This window comes from Pezoporus occidentalis, unplaced genomic scaffold (genome assembly GCF_034315485.1).
Source record: "Pezoporus occidentalis ecotype Australia unplaced genomic scaffold, CSIRO_AGI_Poc_V1 ctg41, whole genome shotgun sequence".
Lineage (NCBI taxonomy): Eukaryota > Metazoa > Chordata > Aves > Psittaciformes > Psittacidae > Pezoporus > Pezoporus occidentalis.
This window is the reverse complement of record NW_026915736.1, coordinates 1,043,129-1,058,161: the sequence shown is the minus strand read 5'-3', so window position 1 is coordinate 1,058,161 and position 15,033 is coordinate 1,043,129. Positions and strand designations below refer to the sequence as shown.

General features: G+C 41.6%; 1 long non-coding RNA gene across 1 annotated transcript in view; it reads left to right on the top strand.

Moving 5' to 3' along the window:
* The window catches only part of LOC134171585 (uncharacterized), a 102,533-nt gene that overhangs the window by 50,902 nt on the left and 36,598 nt on the right, over positions 1 to 15,033 (top strand). The window contains exon 2 of the long non-coding RNA XR_009967668.1: positions 12,836 to 12,929. This is a non-coding gene — a long non-coding RNA (uncharacterized LOC134171585). The remainder of the gene's footprint in view (positions 1 to 12,835; positions 12,930 to 15,033) is intronic.

Below are 15,033 nucleotides of genomic sequence, written 5' to 3'. Positions count from 1 at the left end.
CAAATTTCCATTTTTTTTTCCCTTTTTTTTTTTTTTTTTTTAGTCCCTGCAAAAGCCATTATTACTCCCACTAGAGTCCCACGTACAGAACGTGGCACAAGGACCCTGCGGAGACTAACAGCAAACCAGCTCCGAGAAGCATCATTGCAGTGCGAGGTGGCAGGCTCAACCTTAGCGGGCGTCCCCGCAGAGGCTCTGCTTCCCCCACATCGTATGAGGCTTGGGCTTTTATACTGACCAAAATGCACACTCATTCCGACACAGGTGGCCAGCCTGTGCTGGAAGAAGTGGCCAGCAGTATCTACAGAGGTCTCCAAGGGTTGATAGAAACCTGGACATACTTATATTTACCAACTTCTAGTACATGAGTATCACAGAGAAACTGTATGGGCTCCCCCTGTCAATTGCAAGAAAAAATCATATACAGCTTGAGTATAAGAGGATTTTAACGCATACGTGGTCACTGTTTGTCAGGCCTCCTTAACTATTTTGAGATCAAGAGCTTCCCACTCTTTAGCCCCCTGCTGTGTAGTAAACACAGGATATGCAAAGATGCCCATTGCAGAAAATTCCCCAGTAATGTTCACCTCTTTGGTTACCCATTGTTACAACTGAGCGTCTCCAGGGCCAGTGAGTCTGAGCAGACCGACCCGGGAGACGAAGAGTCAGGGTCTGGAAGCAGAGGATATAAATCTGGCTCGGATTCAGGGGATTCGGGGGCTGATCCTGCCCCGAACTCGGGGTCTCCGTTGCTCGCAGCTGTGTCTTTCTTATCAGATGTATCTCGTTCGGTATGTGGCCATCTGCAGACCTGGCTCCTCCGTGACTGAGTTAAAATTTTTTTTTTTTTTTCACTCTAGGGCGTAGTGGGTTGGAGAGGCTCGCGGTTCCTTTAAATCTCCCGCTAGCGCATGATCTCTATTTTCTACTGCGTGCTTCAAAATGGCGCTGCAATGGATCCGGCGCCGAGGCACTGCCCTCTTTCTTTCGGATTTCTCGACTTTTATCATGCGTATACCTTCTAATATACTTTCTCTGTCCTTTTCAAAGTCCCTACTTTCGGAACTGGGGTGGTGGGGGAGCAGGGGGTTACACCTCCTCCGCGGCACCTTCTGATGGAGGGGGAGAAAAGGAAGTGGGGGGTGGGAAACGCTGTGCTCCCGCGAGTTGGGGGAAATGAGTTGTAATCTTCCCCCGGTTTCAACCGACCGGGGACGTCTGTTCCTAGTTTCTCCGTTGCTACCGCGGCAGTTTTCTTTTCTGCCTTGTGTCTTTTTATACAGTTCATTACTTCCCTCCGTGGTTTACCGAGTTTCTTTGCCTTTTTATAATCATTAAGCATTGAGTCAAATAGTTCATCACCAAACTTTCGCCACTCACTCTTCTCAAATATTGTATTAGGATCTGCAAAAAAATCCCTTAGCCTTCCCTACAGCCAGTAGACCTGCTAGCTGCTTTAGAGTTTCAGGCTTAAGTCCCCGCTTTTATAAAAAGCACTGTAAAAAGTTCAGGGCTCAGTTCCCCGCTTTTATAAAAAGCACTGTAATAAGTCCAGGGCTACCTCTCAGTCCATTTTCATGGCCAGCCTTTTCCGGATCGTCTTCTTCTGGATCGTCCTCTAACCTCAGTCTCCGTATCGGCCTCCCGACGCAGCAGTGTCTGGTTCGCCCCAGCGGCGGACTCCTTTCGGTTAGTCCAAGCACCCGGGTCCGTCACGCCACCGCAGCAGCATTGCCCGCGCTTCCCGGACGCTGCCGCCGGCGCTGCTCACTCGCCGTTCCGGGTCCCCGGTAGCCGGGGCCCTGTATCCGGGTCCCCGTTGACCGGGGCCCTGTATCCGGGTCCCCGCTAGTCGGGGCCCTGTATCCCAGGTCCCCGCTAGTCGGGGTCCTGTAATCCGGGTCCCCAGCGACCAGGGCCCTGTAGTCCGCGTCCCTGTTTGGGCGCCATTTGTAAGCGGCGAGGAGAAGCAGACAGGCCAACCCAATATGGGTGATAAGCAACTTCCACTTTATTTGTGACGCAGTTCACACATATATAGGAGTGGTATTCAGCCACTCCTTCTTGGCATAACAGTATTGGTTAGCCCCCCACAGCTTCCTCCACATTCTCCTCCCAGGTCCGGTCTCCGGCCACCTGTGGGGGCCCCCCCCTGCCTTGCTTGCACAGTCCTCCAGAGCTCTGTGGTCCTGCTCTTAGAGTCATTCTGCAACATGTTTGCAATTTGAGAGGCTGCAAGTGGCTAGTGGGAAGTCTTGGCTGGTGTTTCTTTCTGGCTAGAGGACCCATACTCACTTAGGAATAAGTTCCATGAATTTTAGGAGACTTAGAAAAGCAATTAATGTGGTCTGGTTTATTTATTATACTTGTCAGGCGTTTACACAATGTTAAATCATATCAGTGTGGCATGCATCAGGTCTGGTTTGCACGCTGTAGTTGCACAATTTATTTGCTCCACACATATACCTGAAGCATACAGAATGCACTGTATTGTAGTGGAAGACAAAACTAAGCAGTCTTGATTTTACCTGTGGCTGTACTAATAAAAGTATTTTCAAGTTGAATCTCTGCAAATAAAATTATGTTTCAAGTTAAAGATATGCATCCAGCTTTTTACATTAACTTTACATTTTGTACCTCCACTCTGGTCATTGCACAGATCTGCAGAGGCTTGCCCAGTGGTACTCAGTATATCAGACTCTGCTCATCAGAACCAACTGGAACTGGAAACATGCTGTCCTACAGGGCTGCTTCACCCCAGTAAGGGTTTTGCTTGAAGCAACTGAGCCTTTCCCATTGTTCAGAGTGAAGTAATGTATGGGTATATGGAACAAGGGCAAACTAGGGCTCTTTTTCAATCTTTTTTGATTATGACCAGAAAAAGTTATTTTCTGAAATGCTAAAAGTTAAGTTCTTCTGTTTTAACTGGAATAATTTATGTATATATTTATGCTTGTTCTTCAGAAAGTCTGGATTTATTTATCCAAATACAGCTTAAGAGAGCTTCTAATCAGAATGTTGTCTGTACAGACTCAAACCACTTAGCTATAAATAGCTCCTTCCAAAAAATATGTAATTGGTCTTCTGTATGAAGATAAAATATGTTATTTGCTCAGACCTACACTAAAGATCATCAGTAACTGATGCTATAGAGGTTCAATTATGATGTAAGCATAAATTGTCCATAGTAAACTTCAGAAATTAGTCTTCTATGGGACACATCAACATTTCAAAGTTTTAAAGCAATATGTGAGAGTATGAGTCACTGAGCTTATCCTGAAGCCTCATCCTGCTTCGTAAATTAAGATATTTAAAAACCTGACTGGTTATGGCCCTGAGTAACCTGCTCAGGGTTGACCCTGTTTTGAGCAATCTCCTGAGGTGCTTTCTGATGTCAACTATTCTTTGATTTGGAAAATTCTCGAAACTCTCCCTTCTGGTGCTATTCTCCCCTTATAAGGAAGCTCTTGTGACAAGTTATTATATAAATTTGATTTACAGGTGTTGTGGTTTAAACCCAGTCAGGCAACTTGTTCACTCACTCCCAGTGAGTGGTGCCGGGCTGACAACAATTGAGGGCCCCCCCCGCCGGGGCTCTCCCCTTCCCCGCTCCCGGAGGAACGGGGAGGAGGATCAAAAGGGTGCAACTCCTACGGGTTGAGACAAGAACAGTCCAGCAACCAATGTACAACACAAATCACCACCTCTACTATCAACCACAATGATAAGAGAAAATAACAAGGGAAGAGAATATGATACCACCGGCCAAGAAACGAGTCCCCCCCAGAAGCCCATGTCCTTCCGGGTAACTCCCAGTTACCCCCCACCCCGGGCATGACGTGCTGTGGTATGGAATACCTCCTTGGCTAGCCTGGGTCAGGTGCCCTTGTCTCTGCTTCCTCACAGCTTCCCCTCCTCCATGGCAGAGCATGAGCCTCACAAAGTCCTTGGTCAGGGTAAACATCACTTAGCAGCAACCGAAAACATCGGTATCACCAGCACTGTTCCCAGGCTGGAAGTGAAAACACAGCACTGCACCAGCTACCACAAAGGAGAAACATGACTGCTACTGCTGAACCCAGGACAACAGGAAAGCCTCTACTTAACCCCTTTTCAGCAAATGACTTTAACTGAATTTTAAGCTTGTCTTTGACGATATGCTATAGCTACCCATGCAGTGTTTTTCTTAATTAAAGCAAACAGTCTTTCATGAAGGTTCTTGAACTGTAGTCATCTTAAAGAGAATATTATATACACAGTAGCATCTGAGTGTTCTTGCCAAAGCTAGGCAGCAATTTCTCTTGCTGATTGAGCACTCCATCATGAGAACAAGGAGACAACTTCTGCACTGTTTTGTACCTGGCAGAACTCCATTGACTTCATTAGGTGGATTTATCCTGAGCATTGTAGATTTCTGAATGTTATAGGAATAGAACATAAAAAGACATCTAGATTTGAAAAATTGAAACATAAAAAGTTACTAGCTCTGGCCCACTGAAAACAAAGTGATAATGCTGGGGATGTATGTTCCAAATGCAGGAGGCTGACTTTACTAAATTAATGTTAAGCTTGGATTGGGATGTTTAGAATTTCAGAACTGTTTTGGACTGACAATAGTTTTGAAATGACTTGCAAGACAAAATTTTAAATGGCATTTTGAGCAAGTATAGTATCCCTCTGATCAAAACAAAACCGATTTGATTGTAGTTTTGTTCAATTTCCCAATAAAGATAAAATAAGCCTAAGAAAAGACAGGATAGAAAGTCCTTTCTTGACTTTTTCAGAATGGCACTCTGGACTGGCAAAATCTGTATTGCCTCATTGTCACATGTATGCTGGTGAGCACTCTGCTTGACAGGTTGTCAGCATCTTCAGCAGGAAAATGTTTTGGAAATTCCAGCACTTATCTGCTAGGTGCCAGTGCCAGCAGTCAGTTCTGGGGATTAGCTGAAGTGTCTGGGTTTTTGTGATGTGTCTCACAATGTGATACATGCCTGGAGGTCCACCAACTAATGATGTTCAAACATTCTTCCTTCCACTTCAATCCAGTGAAAAGAGACAAAGAGTGGAAATGAAAAGAGGGAAGAACAGACAGAAAGGAAAAATATAGCAGATACAGAAAAAAAAAGTCAAATGGTCACCCCAAGAGTGAAAGTTATAAAAAGCCTGAGGAAAAGGGATTGGTGAAGTTTTTCTTCAAGATATTTTTACAGGTTTACTGCTAGTCTGCTTTTCTCATGGAGAAGCAGCATACTTTATCACACTTTGTGTATGCATCCTCTATTCCCATACAAATTGTTGAGCTACTTGGCCCCTGTAAGTTTCATTAGCATGAATGCCAGTGCAGGAGAAGAGGAAAATCTCTTCCTCTTTGGGAATGGAGGGAAGATGTAGTACAAACACATACTATGTAACCTGGAGAATCCACAATGAAAAGAAAGGTCATGAGTACCTAAACTCTGGAAAAGCTTCAGGAAGAGCTTATACACCAGCCTATTAACTATGAAACCCAAGTAAGTAGGAAATGAGGTTTTGTTAGTTATGAAACTTTTGGATTTCCCTTTAGAGAAAAAGTTATCAGAGAATGAGAAAGATGAGTGACTCCCACTAGCTCCCACTATTTTCTAGAAAGATTTTCTTCCATTTAACATAATTTTAATTGCTATATTTCTTCTAATATCAAAGCTCATATAATCATGTGTTCCTTATATCTGAAAGTAGGCACACACAGACAACATCCAGACTAAATACAGTTTCTAACATATTTTTGTTATAGGTTCTAATTGTCCTCTGTTTATATTGGCATAGCCACATTGACTTCAGGGGAACAGAGTATATTCAGGCAAAGTGATAATGTAGTCCATGAAGTCAAGTCCTCTCTTTGTGGCTACACAAACTATGTTTTCATTACAGCACACTTGTTCTTCTTATGTGGAATTCAAAAGGCTTTATCACTCTGCTGTCAAGCACCCCATTCTGATTTTTAACATCAAACAGATTTTTAGAATAATACATTCAACACTAAAACATTTCACCTTATTAGATAAAGATAAGGAATAAATATCATTATCCAACCGCCTCCTTTACTTTTGTATCAAGCACATTCTACTTTTCAAGGCTATTTAAACCACTTGACAAAGTGCAGTCAATCAAGTGTGGATGGCCACTGTAATTTTATGGACTGTATTGTGTGAAAAATGCATTCTTGTTTAGTCTTGATTATGTGATGGCAAACATGACTGCTGTGGAATTTACAATATGTAACATAGCTATTTAAAGTAGAAAAACAGTGGAAAATGTTTTCTTTCCTGTTACGTGGGGGTTTGTTAGAAAGTTTGACTATATAAAAAGATTTTGGAATTCACTGTTAAAACAATATTTTTTTTTCAGAGTAGTCAGCATTCCAAAATCAAATATATTGCAGTTATAGAAAATTACAGAATATTTATTCTACTTCATGCATCATTAGCAAAATTGCCTGTTCACTTCTTCTATTAGAATCCACATTGTGGGTGCTAACAATAATAATAATAAAAGAAGCACAGAGAGAATTTTAGCCATTATGTGGTAAATGCAAGTCCAAAGGTTAGAAAAATTGTGTTTTGACCGGTATGCAGATTATTGTTGATATCTAGTCCATTAAAAAAATAATTGGGTCATTTTTTTTTCTGAGGTATTTGCCAAGGCAGCAACAACTTAAAACGAGATTAATTTAAATGATCATAGAACTATGCCCGTGTTTCTCCCTCAACAATCTTATATTCTGACCCTGTGCATGATTTAAGCCAAATGGTGTCAAAGAGGGTGATGCAGGGTAGGGACTGTAAACTTTGTTCTATAACTATCGCAGTGGAAGAAAGCAGATATAATCACTGTGCTCTACCGCAGATCCTCAGAACATCATAATACTTTGACTCTATGCTTTAAAATAATGCCTATAAAAGAAGACCAATTACAAAGCAGAACATTTCACAAGTCATAAAAAAACAGTTGATAGAATATTTTTTCACTTAATATGAGCACGTCTGGCATTTCAAGTGACTGGAAAAATTGTCTGAGTGTAATTTGTTATCTTTACACACTTGCTTTAAACAACAGCTATAGGTGCTTTATTTTGGAAACTGGGAATAATACCAGTACTAAAGGCATGCTCTCACTTTGATTAAACTATATTTTTATTAATGCAGACTTCAGATATATGGTAGTTAAGGCTGAACTGATTTCAATTTACTTGTGCAGTTTATGCTGCTGTTCATTGTTGCAATCTGTTAGTCTTGGACTGAGACTGGACCTAAAGGAGTTAAATGTCTAAGTCTGACTGAAATTTAGTGGTAAATGGATATTTAGTTACCTTGGGCCCATTAGAAATTCCTACCAAGAAACTTGTCAGCATCATCAGTTTTTATGACACATAAATGCAGGTGATATTTGTCAATTTTTAAGGCAGAAAAATGATGTTTCACTGCTTTCCCCACACACAGAAGCACAAAACAGCCAGGTCAAATCAGGCATAGGGTGGCTGTAACTCTCAATGGGGAGCATGCAGGCAGAGGGCTCTGACTGTGCTGAGCCCACCTGTTTAATTGCCCTCCCTGGTGTAACAAAGGTCAGTACATACTCTTGAGATATTCTGACTATACCTAATCATTCTTGCAAGCTAATGCAAACCAGTGTGTTGCTGGCTCCCTCTGGTAAAGCCTTGGCTAGGTAGAGCAGCTGAAGCAAAGCATCTGCTGGGTGTCAGGTGGTCTGTGCCCTTGAGCAAGGATAGCTGAAAGCAGGTGGGTAGCAGCCCCTCTTGACTCATCCTGATGTGCTGTCAGAGGGAAAAATACTGCTGGTAGCTAAGGAAGACAGGGAGTGCACCCCACTGAGGGCTGCAGTGAGTTACAGGGTGGCAGTGAGTGGAGCAGAAGGGATAGGACATGGGATAAGTGTATGGAAGGCATGCTGAGGTTGCCACAAGTGTTTGGGGGTGCTGTCATTCCCAAAGGTGGCAGCAGCTGCCTGCAGTCAAGGGGGTCCCATTACTAAAAAAAAAAGCTGTGAATGCCTGTTCTCTGGAGCTGTCTGTGCTTGAGGCACTTGAGGACCAAGCCCTCAGAAGAATGTGCTGACATCATTATTTGTTGGCTTTTGTAATGGTATTTTCTCATGTTTCTGATGTGTTTGTATTGGTCTTCTCTCCAAGGGTGCTTGTTTGTTAGTTTTCAAATGATAATCATGTAAAAACTACAATCATAAATGTCAGAGGCTGAGCCTATAGAAACAAAGCAACCACTATAGAAACAAAGCAACCAGAAGATCATTCACCATGATTTGTCTTTGAAATAGAGTTGAACACATGAATGGTTTATAAGCTGTTTCATTTTCCGAGTGTTCTATAGACTGAAATTGTTAATGTTTAAGAGTACCCTGTTAAATCTGGAGTCTCAGGTTGCATGCTGGTAAATTAATTCTTTATGAAACCTGACGTATTGTCATGGCTTTAAAGTGATAACCTAGATGTTTTCATGTGTTTTTCCTGACTACATGAGAGCCTTTTCTCCCCCAGGTATCCCACTATCCCAGTCCTTAGTACAATTAGCTAGTTTATTTTCTTGCTATTTTCTTGAAGGTGTGGGTTATGTGAGGATTTATTTTCTTATTCTGCTAGTTTTTCATGGTCTGTGTTGGAGGTTTGGAGTCATCAGATTAGAAGATGGTGGCTGTTGTGGTTTAAACCCAGCCAGACAGCTCATTCACTTACTCCCACCCTTCTTGCCCTTCCCCTACTCCCAGAGGGACTGAGAGGAGAATCGAAAAGAATGCAACTCCCATGGGTTGAGATAAGAACAGTTTAGTAACTAAGGTATAACACAAATCACTACTGCTACCACCAATAATAATAATGATAAAGGAAATAACAAGGGAAGAGAATACAACACCTCACCACCAGCCGACTGATAACTGGCCCCCCCCCAGCCCGACCAAGCACCCACCGATACCTAGTCCAACCCCGCAGTGCACTAGCCCTTCCGGGTAACTCTCCAGTTACATCCTGGGTATGACGTGCTGTGGTATGGAATACCTCTTTGGTCAGTTTGGGTCAGGTGTCCTGTCTCTGCTTCCTCCTGGCTTTTCCTCCTCCCTGGCAGAGCATGAGGCTCACAAAGTCCTTGGCCAGACTAAAACATCATTGTTATCAGCTCTGTTCCCAGGCTGAAAGTCAAAACACAGCACTGCACCAGCTACTAAGAAGGAGGAAAATGACTGCTCTTGCTGAAGCCAGGACATGGCTTCCATGCTGCTCTTCAACTTTGTAATTATTGGCTCATAAGTTAAAAAAAAATAATGCTCTTTTGAATCTTAAATTTTGTTTTTTCCAAAAGATCATGGCATTTCAAAATAACATATCTTGTCACATCTTCAGTGAGAAAAAAAAACCTCCAATGTTTCAATTTTGTTGGCATTTTGATATGTTCTGTCAGGGTACATCAGTCACGTCCTGACCACACACAGCAGTGTGATTGACAGGGCTGTAGGAGCATGCAGCAGTCCCAGCCTTTCTCTTTCTCAGTAAGATGTATTCAAAGAGATGACAGACACTCCTGCTTCTCATATTTTTAAATGAGGTTTACCACCCCAAGCATACCCCACACATCTTCCTCAGCTCTTCAGCTGTCACTAAAGCCACTCAGCCACGTCCATTCCCTGGTCATAATATGGCCAGTGCCTGTCTGAGGTACAGGAGCTAATGACTTGGAATCTCATTGTCCTTGGGTGGAGTTCTTTCCACTAACCAAAGAGCACAGCTCCCTCTGCTTCAGAAAGATGCCTGATGCTGAAAACACTAGCCCTCATGTGGGAGTATCAGGTTGAAATATCCCAGAGCAGCGAGCAACGAAGGCTGGAGTGAAGAACAAGCCAGCCGATGCTTTCATGGCTGCTTCAGTGTTACAAACAAGATGGTTTTGCTTTCCATTTCAGTGGCACTTGCAACTTTCACTGTCAGTGATACTTTCAAAATCAGTTGTGCTGCACTGTGTTGTGATGGGCCTGGAGAAGCGCTCCCCTCACTTAACTTGCCAGTGTTGGCTGCTCCTTTGTGAACTGGAGAGAAGGAGCCCTGTAAAACACTAAGGAGTAGCTTCATGGGACTAACTTCTTCAAGCTCAAAAGGCATCTAGACTCCCCTCACTGTGTTGTCCTTTTCTTCTCATGCCCAGGAAAATGTGCTCCTGGCAGTTGTAGTTTCAGCTGTTGCTATAGTTGTTGGGTTTGTTTTTTAAGAACAAATTCACCCCACTTTGCACCTTGCTTAACAGCGCTCAAACTGCCTGTGAGTAGGGACCGACCTCCTGCTGTGGGCTGTGAGCGTACCCTGGCAGCCCGCCTGCCTGGGGCCTCTGCACCTGCGGAGCTCTGCTTCAGGTGAATGTCAGAGAGGAAGAAGCTCAGCTTTCGGTGTCAGGGGTGGCCTTATGGGTTTCTTCATGTGAGAAGATGGTGGCTGTCAGTGGGTGGAGCTGGGCTTTACTTTGGTTTGCTTAGCTGCCGGGTTCCTCATGCAGCTGGCCCTGTGGTGATGCCCCGAAGTCAGACAAAGAAATGGAGGGAGGTTGTGTTGTTGGTTTGGGGTTTTTTTTGGGTGGTTGTGGTTTGTTTTTTTTGTGTGGGTTTTTGGGGCGTGTTTTTAAAGTTTTGTTTTTGGTTTTGTGTAGCAAGAAATAAGAGAGTTTGGAAAGGCTGAATGTGGTGCTGATTATTATTTGAAGAGGGGGAACAACTCCGTGCCTCAGTGCTGGCCCTCTCCCCAGGGTGAGCGGTGCGAGGGAAGGAGGGGTGGGGGTGGCCCTGGGCTGCCAAAGGGTTTTCCTGAGGCTTCATCTTCTAGACCCTGCATCTTTAAAATAACGAATAAATGGCTGCCAAGTGCACAGGCAATAGTGAGCGAAAGATATGTGCAGCTGTGCTTGGCTTTAGTGCCTGCAGAACCTGTGCAGGGCTAGTCGGTGTTGAAGAAAATACCTGGGTTGTACATCTGGTTTCTGTTTAAAAGAGGGTATTTGGTATACTTGAAAGTGTGTTGTTTGTAAAACTGTTATTACATGCCAAGATTTTATGCTTATTCCTTTGACTTCGATGTTTTAATAAAAGGAGCTGTTTTTTTTGCCTTTTCTGCCCCCCCCCCCCCCCCCCCCAGTAGCCTTAAAGGTTGCAAGGAAATGCAAATCCACTAAAATACCCCAAGTCTGAGCTGTATTCAAATGGATTCTCTGAGCTTTTTCTGAAGGCCAAATTTGAAGAAGGGGATCTGAAAAAAACAAACGTTATATACCAAGTTTTTTGGCAGGATTTGGAAAGAGAGAAAAAGGCTGATTTCTGAACTGGCTTTGTTGATTGAAATAGAGCTCCAGTGATTTGTATTCAGTAAGGACTTGGCCTGGTATGGTGAAAGGTTAAACACAGACTTAACCTTTTGAAATCCTTCAGGAATATTTTGCATTCCCCATTCAAATTGCTTGCAAACAGCTTTTTCACATGAAAATCTACTAAGTTGTGAAAAGCTCTCTTCTTCTAACACACCCTTCTCTATGGCATAATGTTAAGTAATATCCTGACAATTTAATATTGTATAGTATATTGAAGACCAAATGAACAGCAGCCAAGAAGAAAAAATGTGAATGAATGTATTACTTGCAACTAATTCACTTCTTTGGAGTGCCTGATCAGTGGCAATAATAGCAGAAGTTGTTGAGAGAGCAGAAGTGGGATTCAGATTTTGTGCTTCATTGGAATGGGAAGGAAAAACACTTTAAATTATATTTTCCTTTACTATCTTGTCATTTGCTTACCAGTGTGGAAGTTATTTGGTTGGGATGAATGGCACTTGCCAGTTGAATTTTTCGCCTAGACAAATTAAGTTGGTGTTCAGGGGTTTTAGTCATAATTTGTACATTTTATGAAATACTGTCACTCATATCTGCAGTGAAAAAAATCTCTCATTCAGTGGTATAATTGTTCTCTGCTTAATCTATTAACCTTTTATGCTCTTTATAAAATGATGTTGAAAGGCTAGTGTTTCTTCTTGATTATAGGTGAGAATAAGTGAGTGCTGTGCATAAGTCATGTAAGGTACTGAGATTTGGATTATGTTGGCATCCCCACGATCGTGACTTTCCAGGTCCTGTCCTAGATTCTTCCACTAAAACCCTGGGATGCATATAAAATATAAGTCCAGGGCTTGTCTAGAGAGCTGGCAACTAAATGTGCTGGTTTAGGCACTCTGTAAGGCCCAATTAGATAGTCATAAGACCCACTTCATCAAATTGCTTTGGCATTTGGTTAAATTGAGCTCTATCTGGAATGGCTCAGAACTAGCTTAAAGCCAGTAGTGCTTTTAAGTGCTGACTCAAGGGAACTTCAGAATGTCCTTACATTTGTGTAGATGTCATTGTGAACAGAGCAGCTTTTTAAAATTCTATGTGAATTAAGATGCAACAGTTAAAAACATCTGTTGTGAGTGATGACCCAAAATTCAGGGTCTGGCAATGTGATACAAACCAAGTGTTTACTTTGTGAAATCTTCCTTGTTTGCAAATGAGTGAGTACAGGGTAAAAGCAACAGTAAGAAATGTAAATTCTTAGATCGTGGTCATTGTCCTTGCAGTGTCACTGTGGCCTTAGAGGCCTCCATTGCTTTTCTTCCCACTAGGGTAACAGCATGATTAACTTTCACTGTCCTTCAGGTGCTATTTTTTATCTCATGTACACATGACTGTACTTAGTCCCCTTGCTCAGGAAATGCTGGTTACGTGACTATATTCTGCTCACAGTTTTACTTACTTTTCAGGTGAGGAGGGAGCTCTATTCTCCCTGCGCTTCCATGGTGAGCCCTGTCCTGTGATCTGCAGAGGTGTGATGAGAGTCGCTACCAGCTTCTAAAAGTACTTAGCAATTAGCTGTATAAGTAACCTACTTAATGACAAGTGCTAACAGACTAGGAAATCTGCCTATGGATGTTGACATGTAACACAAGAGAGCCATTTTGTCCATAAATGGTCAGCAAATACCAGATAATTTTCCTTTTTGGCAAAGAACAGTAGGAGTCAGATCACAATGTGCTGTCCGGCTAGGTACAGGCTGTAGATTACCAGAGCTTGAGGAAAATCAGTGAAGTAAGCCACTGATACAAAACAGTGAGGGAAGTCTATATGTATTGTATGGTGCTAAAATCTCACACATTAACAAATCTGGCACATACAATTCTGTAGAGGTCAGGAACCATTTATCTCTTGTGAAGAATAATAGTTTACATTTCTCAAATTCAATCTGTGTATGAGCTTTCACAGCAAAGATGAGTAAATTTTCTTTTTCTTCTTCTTCCTTTAAGAAAAAAACAACAAACCAACAACAAAACAAACCCTGTGAAATATGTAGCCTGTGTATAGAATCCCAGTGGAGGTGAAGCATGAGCTCTTAACTTCACTTGGGTAAATCCCATGTAGGAAATATAAGCAATGATCTGACAATATATAAGCAAGACTCTGACAAACCTTTCACTGGGAATTAGCTTTATCCTTACAGGATCGACTGGTGAATGTGGAAGCTGTACTTCTGATACTAGGTTTTTGTCCATGCCTTGTGGTGATGTGATTCCTTGTACAGTGGTAGATCAGGGAGCGCTAACAAAAACCCAGTCCCAGAAGCAGAGCAGCTTCCACATTCAGAATCCATATCTGCATTACTGTCAACACCATTGTGCTTTAGGTGCTCTCCAAGTTGTCTTTATCTGCTTAAAACTCACACTGCATCACAAGGGTATAATGTGTCATGAGCAGGGATGTTGGATTTTTGTCATCAAAAACAAAAATGAGATAATGTAGGTGGAGGTTGTCATGATTTATTTGTTTTAGACGATACAAAAACATCAACATGCTTGAAAAAACACCAAATGAAGTAATTTCATTTTCTGACATCTGCAGTGAATTTCTAAAGGATGCTTTGTGTATATAATTTTTTGTTGTTGGTTTTTTTTTTGGTTGGGTGGGTGGTTGGTTTTTAGTTCAGGGCTTGACCCTGCAAGTATTTTTGTGTGTTGAATAACTGCTTATAAAGTCAATTACAATGGAAAAAATAACCTGAGTATTCTTTTAGAAAGCAATCTCTTGTGTACTTCACAGTTTAAATCTTTGTGATGCAAAGAAAGACCATTTAGTATTGTAATATTTATTTCAGAAATTACTAACTATAGATAATTCATTTCTGTATTTATCCCTAAAGTAAATGATCATTTTCAGTATGAAAAAAAACACAACCCCTTCAAAATTAACTTTTACCTCAGGAAATGGAGAAGTTTTGAAATAATAGTTGAAATTTTCTGGGTTTGTTTCCCCCCTTGCTTCTACCCTAATTTTTGCTGGCCTTGAAGTTTTTTTTTTTTTTTTTTATTGGTTTGTTTGAAAAATGAAATATCTGTATCAAGGAAGAACAAGGTGATGTTATTTAAAACAAAGGAAATAGAAACTGAATGATTTTGATGTTTCTCTGCTTGAGAGATTTAAGATAAAAGAAAACCAGTTGAAAGAGAATTCATAGTTGGATACTTAAGATCAGAAATTATTGAACAAAAATGAAGTAGACTGAGATGATGGCTTAGCTAGCAAGGGGTTCCTTAGCTCTTGCTACTTGAAGACTTTGAAATTGAGGAACTAAGAATTTCATAAGGGGATAAGTTCTGCTGGTGATTTTATATTTTTTTTTCTTTTCTGCACTGTGATTGCAAATCTAATCTCTTGGGTTTTTTTAAAATACTTTTTCTTGCTTTTCTTTTAAAAGTTTTGAAGGCCAGAGCCTTCACTGGACAATCTTTGCACAGCTTTGATTACAACATTTTCTAGGTCTGCCTGTAGAATAGGCTGATTAAAGTGTCAGTGGTATATGAAAAATTCTTGACTGCTTGCAACTCTAACTTATATCCTCCCCTTTCACACTGGGACTAATTGTAGATGAGGGCCTTAACTTAAGTTACTGAGGCATTTCATACAGTTT